The sequence below is a fragment of the Buteo buteo genome, chromosome Z, assembly GCF_964188355.1.
Source record: "Buteo buteo chromosome Z, bButBut1.hap1.1, whole genome shotgun sequence".
NCBI classification, from domain to species: Eukaryota; Metazoa; Chordata; class Aves; order Accipitriformes; family Accipitridae; genus Buteo; species Buteo buteo.
In genome coordinates this window covers 23,731,438-23,744,875 of record NC_134204.1, presented here as the reverse complement: position 1 = coordinate 23,744,875, position 13,438 = coordinate 23,731,438, and positions in this window count along the sequence as shown.

Sequence of the window (13,438 nt, the reverse complement as noted above, 5' to 3'; positions counted from 1 at the left end):
CTGCATTACTCAATGAATTTGCATGAAGGCAAGTAGGAAGGCACATAGGCAGACACCAGCCTGGCCATGGTGTCGTGGAGTCTTATAACCTATGAACTATATATATCTATATATCTATATATCTATATATCTAAAAAATTTTAACAATTAATTTCTTACCCCATGGGTCATTCAATAAAGGGTTAAGATACAGGTTGTGGTTGCTGTTTGTAATCCTTTCAAAGGTTAGAAGAAAAAGTTCTTTATCACTGATGGAGAGTAACACTTTTTCCCTAGCAAGTTAATTGTTTCTTAGATCTCTGCTTAGAACAAAGAGGTAGTAAAACAAGCCTGGTCTGATAATCCCCTAGTACTGGGAACTCATTACTGAGCCTGCCAGCAGTCAGAAACCCTTCAGTGCTGATGGTGCCAAAGCAGTCAGAGCCAACAACTCCTTTGGCACTACAGTGATTAGATCGGAGATACTCTTGGTTTTCAGGTAGTTAGTGCAGTTTTACTGATGTTGCTTTGCAGGGTGGCAAGGGAGGTCACCACTGCTGTGAGAGACAGCAAGTATTTGATAGCTGGTAATTTGGTGAAAATGTACCTTTCAGAGGCTGTAGCTCATGCAGACATGAACAGGGTAAAAGTAAGCAGGAATTTGGTCTCTTGACCTGACTAACTAGGTCTGAAGACCCATGCCTGCTTTCAGAAGATACAGTGTCGATCTGACTGAGTCTTTGCTTTGAAATCAAGCAGTGCTCTGGCATGTCTGTGTATTAAGAGGCAATTCAAATGGTGATCACTGAGCTTTGTTACAGTCTAGGAGAGTTAGATCCTGAATTCATGTGATTAGCTATTTTGAGCCCTGTTAGTAGGGTTAGAGAGACAGAAACTCTATGAATACTCTGCTTTCATATAGATATTAAACTACTTTTTTTTTTTAACCGTTGGTAATATATTGAAACAGCAGCAGCTTGAATGTCCTAGGTTTAATCTCAGTTATTGGATTCTTGGTGATCAAAGAATTATAGATGCTGCAAGCCCAGGTGGTAAAAAGAAACTGAGAAGTATTTAAAGCTGCTGACTTGCTGAGTGGCTAATCACTTGAGGAGCAGGACGTTATAAAAGAGAAAATCTAGTAATCTTAATAACAAGCATTGCTACCAGTCAAGCTTATGCTGTGTTGGTTAGAAAAAAGCAAGTATGGTTTCTCTTTTCCCAATCTCAGAGAATCTTGGGCCAAAGTCAGTGAAGTGAGATTCTCCCCCCTTGCCTGTTTAAAATCTGTTAATTGGCCTTGCTATTAAAATAAGGCCAAAAATCCTTTGGTATTGTATTTACTGAATTTATATTGTGTTATATTGTTATATTGAATTTATACTGTGTTACTGAACTTTGTCTTATTCTAAAAGGAGTAGAAGAAGCTGAGATACCTGCTGTTTGTGCCAGAACTTGTGAGCTCTAGAAAAAAAATTAAACACTTGGCTCTAATCAGAGTCTCTGTGTCCAAGTGTGGTCTCACAATGGCAGTATTTGAAACCCACAGTCAGAATGTGTATTTATCCCATCTAATGGTAGTACTTATCACCGTATATCTGTCACTTGCTATGTGATGTTGAAAGAGGCAGAAGTTTTTTGAAAAGATGAAGCTAAGCATAAGATAAGCTCAGGAGAAATATAGCTCAGAGTGTGTTCAAAATATAAGTCTTCTAAGATCTACAAGGCAGAACTATGATGAGACAAAAAAAAAAAAAAAGAAAGAAACGTGCAAAATCAGATGCAACTTTTGTTTTTAAGTACTACTTTATCTTCACTTTACTTCCTTTGGTTTCACCAGTGCTTTTTTAACTGTCAGTCATTACAGCTTGAGACTGTAAGGGTAAATGGAAAGGTTAGATTATAAATAGCCATTTTCTAGATGTCTTATCACTCTGAATAGCATCCTTAAAAATTGAAATTTTTTTTCAGAATTAAATCTAAGTGGTATGTCATATGATAAAACACCCACAAAGGAGTTCAGAGAGAAAATAGCAGGAGAGGGAGGCCTAATAATGTCCTGCCAAGCCCATCACAGAAGCCAGCAGCTCAGCAAAGGTACACCTGCATAAGCCCAGAGGAGCTCAGGGACACACAATGGCAGGCAGGAACCCAAATCAAGGACCCCTGAGGAATGGCCACCTTGTCCAGTCCCCTCCCCCAAAATGGAAAAAATTAAGTGGAAGAGGAGTACCAGAACTATGTAAGGAGTAGTCTCACAATGTGGTTTGGCTTGATACAACTTTCCATGTTCAGACATGGCAGACAGAAAAACAGGACTTTTCTGGATTATTCCTGATGAAGTGGAAATCTGCACTCTTAATAAAATTCTGCTAAACTGATATTCTCTTATATTAGTTTAAACTGGAGGGAGAGTTTTTTATTTTAGAGGTGTGAAAATTAGACAAAGGTGTGTTTTAAGCAGCTGTCTCATAAAAAGGTAGTTCCCTTGCAAAATAAGATATGTTTGAATATGATTCTTGGGTACAGATTCATCTGGCCTCTACCTAAATGCCTACCTAGTGTTCTAAATAAGCATTCCACCTAGATGCCTGTACCTAGTGCTTGTACAGCCTTTGATCAACTGCTGTGGCCTTGGGGTTCACCTAGGCAGTAAGAAATACATCACAAAAATTTAGGTGGGATTTAATCTCTGTTAATTTGGGTCTAGCATTGTCTCTTGATCTTTGGCTTTCAGCTTAGGGAGAAAAAAGCTGTGCAGATATGCCCAGGATAAGGATGATGAAGTAGCAATATTATTACTTCACTTGTAAATGAAAGACCAAAACTTCATCAAAATTATTTTTATTTTAGTCCTTTTTACCTTATGATTTATATATTCAAGGTAAACAAACCTTGGACCAAGGTGAATATTTCTATAACATACTACACTGTGTTACAAATCAAGACATACTTTGGGACAGAACATCTGTAAATGATCTGTCTACTATATATTTTAGAACTCTTCTCCATAAGTTAAAGCAGTAGCATTACTGATATTGCCAACACGGAGAAAGCTTCCGTTTAAGGGGCATTTATTGAAATATAGCTTTCTACATTCAGAGCTAGCCACCTGGATTTTTACGTATTTGTTTACTGTTTCCTTCCTGTGCCTTGAGGAAGGGAAGCAGCCCACTGTCAAACACAGATACATAGGTTTTGAGGAATGGGAGGAAACAAAAAAGGAGTCCAGTACAACCCTATTAGCCAGATGTTTCCCTCCATGCTATGAAGTGACATCTGCAGATAAAACACAGTCCTGTGATTAAAACCAATTACCAAAGCATGCAAAATTGAGAGATGAAGAGCCACATCTTAGTCAGGGATGCTTTGTACAAGTTTCTTATATGACCAAAATTGAAGAACTAACCTGTACTTTGACCCAGAGGCTTAAGGCACCCAAGTAAAACATCCCAGTTTTTATATCCATCTTTTGATGTAAAGGTGAAGCTTAAAATATACCAATACCAAATGACTTCTAAGCTCTGTTAGAAAGCAATCTGATGGCTCTTAGTTTTTGAGGTGTAATCAATGAGTATTACATTTATTTAGCTCTTAACTGAAACCATTCAGTACTCCAGCTAACCAACCTTAATCATCTTGTTAGTGGAAAAACAATGCCAGCACCTAAATGGCCAAGAACAATCCTTCCCCAAATGACCCTAAAGGTCTCCTATATATCCCACCTGATCTGAGCAAACAACACTGTAGATATTTCTCTGTTGCTCTTTAAAGAGTTTTGACCCATCTCTTATCTTTCTTTGCTCTGGGTGCAGTATCCTAAAGTAAGATAATGGATAGAAAATGACTAGTACAATTAGGTTCTGTTATTCAAAATAAGGGCTTTATAAGAGAGTCCTCTTTTCAGTATCTTCAGTAAGTCTAGATTACAAGGTGTGTTTCATCCTCCATTCTAGCCTAGCAAAAGTGAACTTTGCTATACTGATACTTTTTTGATAATATATAAACATTCTAGCAATTTCAGGCTTTGAATAATAGAGAAAATAATAGTCTGTAACTGTCAATGAGATTATAATGAATCAGGAAGTTTCTTTGTATTTAAACAGCTTTTGAAATTCTGTAAAATGCAATCATACAAAAATACTGTTTTTGGAAGTACCTACATTAAGCACGCATCAAGTTGCACAAGGCCTTTCAATAATTATATGAAATTTGAACTGTAAAGAGACTAAGGAAGAATGAACTTATCACTTACTTTAATATTTTTGCTGAAAGTCTGGATCCAGATTGCATTCCATGCTTTGAGACTTGGCAGTCTTCACGTTTTGAATAGGTCTACTCTCCTGTCCTAAAATTAGCACAGGATGTTGTAGTTGTGTGACCAAACTTCCACGTTTTAAAGAAATTATTTAATTTATTGTACCTTTTGCTTAAATAAAACCTGCATTTCAGGTCTAATTTGGATAGTCAATGACTTTGCTATTTTTAAAAAGGAGAAAAAATCCTGGATCCAGATTTGTTTATTGATATGTCAGCTTGACTCTTACTGTCATCTCTGAGATGATTAGATAGTCATGTCTCTTCATTAAGAGGATTTAGGTAATACTTAAGCTAAAATGGAAGAAAAGAATTGAGAAAAAAGCTTTTTTATTAATATCTTCAGAGAGCTTGAGGTTATGGACAAAAATGTTTATTCATTTGCTAGATGCTGTCCTGTGTAAGCCACTGAAGGTAACTGAATGTATGACAAAATTTTCCTATCCTACTTCTTTTATAAATTGAGAAAGTAAAGTAGGAAAGGGAGGAGGAGTGGGAGTGAAAATAGTTGTACAGCAGTAACAGATGATTGCCTACAATTCCTCCGGTATTTGGTGGGCCTGTCTGGTCTGCTTAATTGCATCTTGTAGTCTGTATCTAATCTTTGATAAGCAGAGTCTTGGGGGCAGGAAGTTAGAAAAACATTCCCTCTTGCTGTGGGATGTTTAGAAATCTCATTGTGTTCCATCATGTGGAAAAAGTCTCCTAGGGTCCCTTGAAGACCTGGAAGATCTTGGTTACAACTGATCCTTAATGAAAGTCTCCCCCCATTTTGGCTGGAGAGACCAACATCTCTAAGATTGTGAACAAACCTCTGTAATAAGGACCTTCCGTCTCCTCAAGCAACATGACCAGCCTTTATGTTTTGTTACTCCTGTAATTCTGGGATTTTGTTGGAACAAAAGCTATTTACATTATCCAAGCTATGGGGCTAGACCAATATGAATACTTAACAAGCAGCTAGGAACCCCATTGGATGAATTTTCACATGTGGACTTGTGGAGAAAAGGATGTGAAAGAAGGAAAAAGCAAGAATATGAATGCTTATGGTCTAGCTTGAGTGAATGAATATAATTATGTATCACAAATTATTACAAAGTATTTACAGACTTTCTTTCCTTAGGATTTGGCTCTGCTACTTGAGATGTAGAATCATAGGATCATAGAACAGTTTGGGTTGGAAGAGACCTTTAAAGGTCACCTAGTCCAACGCCCTGCAATGAGCAGGGACATGTTCAACTAGATCAGGTTGCTGAGAGCCCTGTCCAACCTGACCTGAGTGTTTCCAGGCATGGGGCATCTACCACCTCTCTGGGCAACCTGTTGCAGTGTTTCACCACTCTCATTCTTCCTTATATCTACTCTGGATTTACCCTTTTTTACCTTAAAATCATTAACCCTTGTCCTATCGCAACGAGCCCTACTAAAATATCTGTCCCCACCTTTCTTATAAGACTCTTTTAATTACTGAAAGGCCGCAATAAGGTCTCCCTGGAGCCTTCTCTTCTTCAGGCTGAACAACCCCAACTCTCTCAGCCATTTCTCACAGGAGAGGTATTCCAGCCCTTTGATCATTTTTGTGGCCCTCCTGTGGACCTGCTCCAACAAGTCCATGTCTGTCTTGTACTGAGGACCCCAGAGCTGGACACAGTACTCCAGGTGGGGTCTCACCAGGGTGGAGTAGAGGGGCAGAATCACCTCCCTTGACCTGCTGGCCACGCTTCTTTTGATGCAGCCCAGGATACAGTTGGCTTTCTGGGCTGTGAGTGCACATTGCTGGCTCATGTCCAGCTTTTCATTCACCAGCATCCCCAAGTCCTTCTCTGCAGGGCTGCTCTCAATCCCTTCATCCCCCAGCCTGTATTGGTACTGGGGGTTGCCCTGACCCAGGTGCAGGACCTCACACTTGGCCTTGTTGAACTTCATGATGTTCACATGGGCTCACTTCTCAAGCTTGTCCAGGACCCTCTGGATGGCGTCCAGGACCCTCTGGATGGCATCCTGTCCCTCAGGCATGTCAACAACACCAGTCAGCTTGCTGTCACCTGCAAACTTGCTGAGGGTGTGAGGGTGCACTTGATCCCACTGTCTATGTCACTGATGAAGATATTAAACAGTTCTGGTCCCAATACGGAGCCCTGAGGGACACCACTCGTCACTGATATCCACCTGGACATTGAGCAGTTGACCACTAACTACCCTCGGGATGTGCCCATTCAACCAATTCCTTATCTACCAAACAGTCCAACCAGCAATTCCATTTCTCTCCGATTTAGAAAGAAGGATGTTGTGGGGGACCTTATCAAAGGCCTTACAGAAGTCCAGATGGATGACTTTCATAGCTCTTTCCTTGTCCACAAATGTAGTCATTCCATCATATAATGCCACTAGGTTGATCAGGCAAGGCTTGCCCTTGGTGAAGTCATACTGGCTGTCTCAAATCACTTCACTGTCCTCCATGTGGCTTAATATAGCTTCTAGGAGGATCTGTTCCATGATCTTCCCAGGCACAGAGGTGAGGCTGACATGCTGGTAGTTCCCAGGATCCTCCTTTTTACCCTTTTTGAAAGTAGGTGCAATGTTTCCCTTTTTCCAGTCTCTGGGGACTTCACCTGACTGCCATGACTTTTCAAGTATCATGGAGAGTGGCTTGGTAACTACCTCAGTCAATTCCCTCAGGACTCTGGGATGCATCTCCTCAGGTCCCATAGACTTATGTATGTTCAGGTTCCTCAGGTGGTCACAAACCTGATCTTCTCTTACAGTGGTCCCCCAGTCCCTGTCTTGTGGTCCATCCACTTGAGAGGTGTGGGAAGAGAGGTTGCAACCTGTAGCTCTTCTAATCTTCCCTCACAAAGTGAACTCCTTTCAGGCTGTTTTTCTTTTGATGTTTCATTTGATTTGTCAGTACTTTTTTAAGGAATCAGTACCAATAACCACAACAATATTCTGATGAAGACATAAAAATTGCATTCCCTTTCCAACAGTCACAAAAGCATATGTGTGTGATCCCCTGCTAGTTAATGATAGACTGTTCTCAACAGTTTTCTTTAGAAAAAAATAACAGATTAAACAATACTTTATGGAAATTGTTAATATCCTTTTAGTAGTGCAAAGTTATTCTATACAGTTGTTCATGCTGTGAGGAATTATCTGACTTTTAATTACTCTATATATTGCAGTGATATACCTTAGCACTGCAAACTTGATGCCCAGAGGGATGCTCATTTCTTCTTCCTTTCAGTAACTTCTGCTGCTTTCTGTGACAGCCATGATGGCAATTACTTCAGCCAGTAGATGACAATGAGGCATTTGTTTTCCTTCTGTTTATCACTTATGGAATTGCAGCCTCAGGATATGTCCATCAAAATATGCCACACAGGTTACATTCTTGAATTCCTGACTATACTTGCTACACAGTAAATGGAAAGAGGTTTGAAGATGCTGAGACTATGTTTTTTTGTAATGGTATGAATCCTCTCCTGATAACACATTTGGACAAAACTGAAAATGATTATACAAAATCTTAAATGTGACAGAATGTGATTTTTCTTAATATTAATTTGCTTGAATTTTTAATGAGATCTTTCCAACAGGTAAACTATTCCATTATACTTCATTCTCAACACCTGCAAAATATTTCCATTCTATGGTTAAAATGTCTCTTTTTGCTGGCCTGAAACAGGATTAAAGATCTATGCATAGTTTATGTGTATAAACACAATGGATTTGCTTTTTCAAAGGAAATTTATATGTAACATGGAATTTGTAATGGATTTTTCTGGAAATAAAAAAAGAAATAATTGTTGTGCATTGTCATTTGCCTAAAAAATCAAGGAAGTGCATTGTCATTTGCCTAAAAAATCAACCTCACATCTTCAAAACAAGATGACAAATAAGATACTTTCAAATATGAGATATGGATATATGCTAGTTAAATACTATCATGCTATCATATTCCAGCATATGCTCAAAGGCTTCTGAGTATATGATAACTTCTGAGCAATGAAGAAACATCAAATACTATCATGCTATCATATTCCAGCATATCCTCAAAGGCTTCTGAGTATATGATAACTTCTGAGCAATGAAGAAACATCCTAAATAATAAATAATCTCATAAACGTTGGAACAAGTATGTCATTATGTGCAGTCTAAAAGAACATTTTTTTTCTTAATCTAAGCCGTAACAATGATACTCACACAGAAAAAGCAATTTATGTACCTTACATGTATCAAATTGTTCCTCTTGACCATGGGTATGGGGGCTTGATTTTTTTTACTGCCTGATATGATTATGGTAATGAGGATGTACTTCAGTCTAGACTCAGCAAGAAGCTTCTCAGAATCTTAAGCATTACCACTAGCAGGCATAATAACAAAACCAAACAAGACACACTTCACTTTCTCTCATTTTTTAGGGACAGTCTTCTGAATTATGCGCAGCCTCAAGTTTAGTGTTAGAGAGAAAACTCTTTCTGCCAGATATAGTCCAAAACACAAAGCAAGAAATGTATGAATTGTCAAGTAAGCATACTGTTGCAGGAGAAGAAACCAATTCATTTTAAGATTAATCCATGTAGGAAAACCACAATTTGTCTGTGAAGAGGAAAAAAAATCACAAGTTAATTTTTTAGTATTTTGCAATGACTTTGGAATATATGTAGCCTTAAGTCCTGTGGTCAAACCAGTATCAGTTGAAGGCAGTTTATAGCAAAGAAAAAAGAAAAACAAAAATAATATTTTTTGTCCTTGTAATTACTTGTCAGTTTTTGTAATAGACTTCTTTGTATTTTACAGGCCACAAAGAAGGAATGTACTTTCTGTCCTGAGAAATAACCATTACGGCAAACAGTTGAGTTCCTTCTATTTAATGTTACTTTTCTAAAAAGTTTTACATTTTAGAAAGTTTTAAAGACTTTTTCCATGAATCCTTGGAAAAGAAGCAGGCCTCTATGTAGTATTTCCTTAGTGTGAGCAACTTCATTCATGAAGTTCTAGAACAAGATATAAAAATGTAAATGTAGTTTTCTGTGTTTAAGATAAAGATGATCTTAGATGCTTTCGAGTTTTGGAAGCTTTGCACAGAATAAGAAAAAGTGGGCTCTTTCTCATCTTCCTCTAACACTTTGTTAATGATGGTATTAAAAAATAAGACCTTCCTCCCTGGATCTGCTGCTCCTTTTCTGGTTTTGAAACTTAATCATGCCTAACCAGGGTGACTGTGGCAACAGCAAAACTATTCAGAATTCTGGATTGTTGTTAACAAAACTCAACATTTTTAAACAGGTTCTTAATGCAATGTGTTGTAGTTTTGCATGTAGGGCCAAATATATTACTTTACCTTTACTTGCTGTCCTATTTCTGTATACCATAACTGATGATGAAATAACAAGCAAATCAATGTCTAAATTTGACCATATTTACTGTGCTTTCTTAAAATTATACTAAGTAAACAGATTTATTAACTTCCAGATGGTTTCTTATGTGGAAGTTGCCACAAGAGTATTTAAGCATTCTCAAATATTAGTCAGGTGTGACTAATACTTTCAGAACACTTTTAGCAGGTTAAGAGGCCCCTATTTCACAATTTAATAGATTAGAATTAAATCTTGCAATTCAATGCTATAACCCACTTTAACTGGCATATATCCATATAACCCACTCCAGAAGGCTTGGAATGAATTCTTTTCTGTTCCCCCCCCCCCCCCCCCCCCATGTTCCTGGCATTGTATAGCATTAATTAAAATTAAAAGAAAAGTTATGCAGGGACAAGTCCAGAGAAAAATGCTCCAGATTATCACTTATCAGCCTTGACTATGAAACCAGATTCTTCTTTCTGCAGTTCTGGCTTCATCCAAATTTTTCTTCCAGCTTTTTGGCCAAACTGAGTACTTGCAGAAGACAGTCTTTTGTACTGCTTTTGCAGCCTTGATTCACCCTTCAAGTCTGGAACACACAGAATGGGGCAGAGGTCATTCAAGAAAAATTGTTTTGTGATCATTAAAGTATGCAACATAACATCATGGACAGATGAGGGGAGTGAGTGTGTTGCAGACTCATAGGGAGTGTCCTGAGGTTCAGGCTCTCCCTGCTGAAATGCTGTACTTCCCTCAGTTTTAGGAATTGCCACGTTCACAGGAAAGGAATGCAGTGGTGTTTGGTCTGTTAGACTGGAATCAACATTTGCACAAGAAAATGTTAGACAAGTAAGTAAATAGGTATTTACCGAACATCCGTATTAGGTCAGTATTAACTCCATAGTTTCAGCATTAACTTAGATGAACCCCTGAAGGACTTTTTTCCTCCTCCATCTGGTGAGGACTTTCATACTTCACATCAGGACTAAGATTCAATCCTCTTGCAAAATCTGTCTTGGACATAAAATGATACAGGTAATACTGAACTTCTCCTGAGGTTTTGTTCAGATTCAGACGCCTTTCTTACTAATACAAGCACATGCAGAATTTAATGTTAGGCTTCACATTTCTGCTGGTGGCTTGTTCAAAACCCCTACCTGCCTTAAACTAGAATGACCCTTGGGCAAGGCTCAGACTCCCAACAGTAAGCAGAAATTTTTAATGTCTGCCCTGCTGCTGAAATATATACAAACTTAACCCGTTGTGAGGGGAATATCAGACTGGTGGTTTGCGATTTGGCTCTAAGTGCACGCATAATTGCTTTGCGCACTGAAACCTATTTTTCATATAGGCAAACTGAAAACTCCAAAAGCATGCATAAACCATTGCTGCTTCTTAACTGAAACTAGACAGGATGGTCATAAGTAACCTTCTGGATGGTAATAGTTGTGCAGTGAATATTACTAGTCCTGGCTTTGAGAAGTGTCTTTGTAAAAGGCTGGTACCCTTTTGGATCCCTTCCTTGACAGATCTGACCTGAGCAAATGTAAACAGGTAGTTGAATTAATGTTGCAGAAGCAGGTCATAGTTTCATTTTTTTTGTTACTCTTGAGTGCTTGTTTTTAAAAATCATATTACTTTCTTTAAGGTGCTTTTTTGGTTTTAAATAGACTGAAATATTTGGTCTATCAAAGCAAATCCTTTGAAGTAAGCCAGTAATTGGCAGCAATAGTAGGTTGCTGTCCTCTGTGTGAATCTTGGATGTTTTAGCTGTGGTTTTCATAGATATTCTTAGCAAGGGAACAGGGAAGTCAAAGATGATAAATATTTTCATTAAGATAATGTTTTTTTTTAAGCTTTGCATTTTTTCTAACCCTTTTCTGAGAAGCAGCTAGATCATACTGACTGGCATATTAACTATGGCCTGCTTGCCTGCAGAACCACTCCTCTCAGATCTCAGATTGCGTTGTTGTCTTGCAAAACAAATTGGCAAGGTGTGTGTCTTTTCCCCCTACAGATAGGGCCACAAAATGAAATCCAGGCTTTTATTACTATTATTAGCTCAACTCCTAGTGAAGTGCTACAGAAGAAAATTCCTAATCTTGCTACTTAATATGTTGCAAGCAGGCATTTTTGGTTTTAATATAGTTAAACAGCAAAAAGTTAAGAAATACCAGGATTTAAAGTTGCTTACTGCTGAGCAGAGTTTATCATTTGAGGCTCAATGATGTGCTAAAATGCAACAGTATGTCTTTTCATTCAGAGCTGGCACATGTCCTGCTGGCTCAGTTTGGATGGAATTTTCATGTGCCTGCCTGCAAAATGCCATGTAAACAAATGCTATGGGGGGAATTTCCAAGAGTATGTAATGGCTAGATGCACAAGAGGATGTTGTGTCAGTGTAATGGAATATCTCCCTTTAGTGGCATATGTCTTCACCCCTTGGTTAAGGTATCCCATAGCTTGGTGTTTGGGAAAAAAAAAATTAAAAAAGCATAGGCGAGGTATCGATTCTAATCCCCAAGGCAGATAAGGGCACTGAACCCTGGTGTCCTGCATCCTGGATGACAGTCTTAATCACAAGGTAGGAGATAAAGATGATATTTCCTTTGTGTCTTGTTTGGACATATATGTAGTCTGAGCACATATACCCACAAATGAGAAAGATTCAACTCTGTGAATAAGGAATAACTTAGCCTCCCTCTGCCTAATGCATCTAAAGTGGTGTGCATTTAGGTTCATACCTAAAAATAAGTGTAGTTTCTTAGTAGCTTTGCTAACTAGTTTTTGAAAGGCATAAATGGGAGGGTTCAGGAACTAGGTTTTGCTGGGCATCTAAGTGGATGCAAGTCTTGAGCTTCTCTATGAGCCTAATATATTGACTTCCCCTGCCCTGATAGTAGCCATAAAATAACTTCTGTTTGTTTGCCTGAAGGTCAGCCTTATAGCATTTTCCTGTGCTTATGCTAATTAAATGAGATTATGAATGAGGAAAAAAATCTGGTTCACTGCACTGGAGAGCTGAATGTTCTTGGGAAACTTACTGCATTCAAATAATGCCAGAAACTGTTTTAACAGGGATAAATCCTGAGGATAAACATTGTTTTGTATAGTTTTTGACTAGCCAGAATATAGTAGCTGGGTTTTTTTTCCTTTTGTTTCTTTTTTAATTCTTTTTTTTTTTGTTATGATCTTCCAAGTCTCTTAGCCCCTCTCCCTTCTGGGGTAAGCTATGCACTTTGGAAACTTGGAAAGGAACAATAAGATTTGATGCATGTTTATACAAAACAATTCATTTAATAGCTGAAGGGGATACTTCTGTAAAAGTAGCATGATTTATAAAGCACAGGGTCAGCTTTGGAGTTTTTGAAGCCTTAAGCAACGGATGATTACAGTGCACCAAATGGGATCAGAGATAGCAGAGTTTGCACCTGCAGTTGCTTTTTCAACCTTTGTACTCTGTGCCATTGATTGCTCAGAGGCCCCTGAGGCTGTCCATGATGAAACAGTCTGACCTGGTAAAATGAGAAGTCAAAATATCAGGTAAAAACAAGAGCAAAGAAAAATTGTCTGTGCAGAGGTGTGTCAGAAGTTGAATTAGCGGCTAACTATTCTGTGTTGAGTCAAAAACCACCCCTGCTCTTAACCTGGTTTTGATCTATAACCAGCAAGTGTGCTCCTGACTGTTGTGTAGCACTCTTAATGCCAGCTATGTTAATTTCTTTGTCCAGTCAATGCTTTGAAAGGTAGTGAGAAAATGGTATGAATGAAGAGTGGCAAGC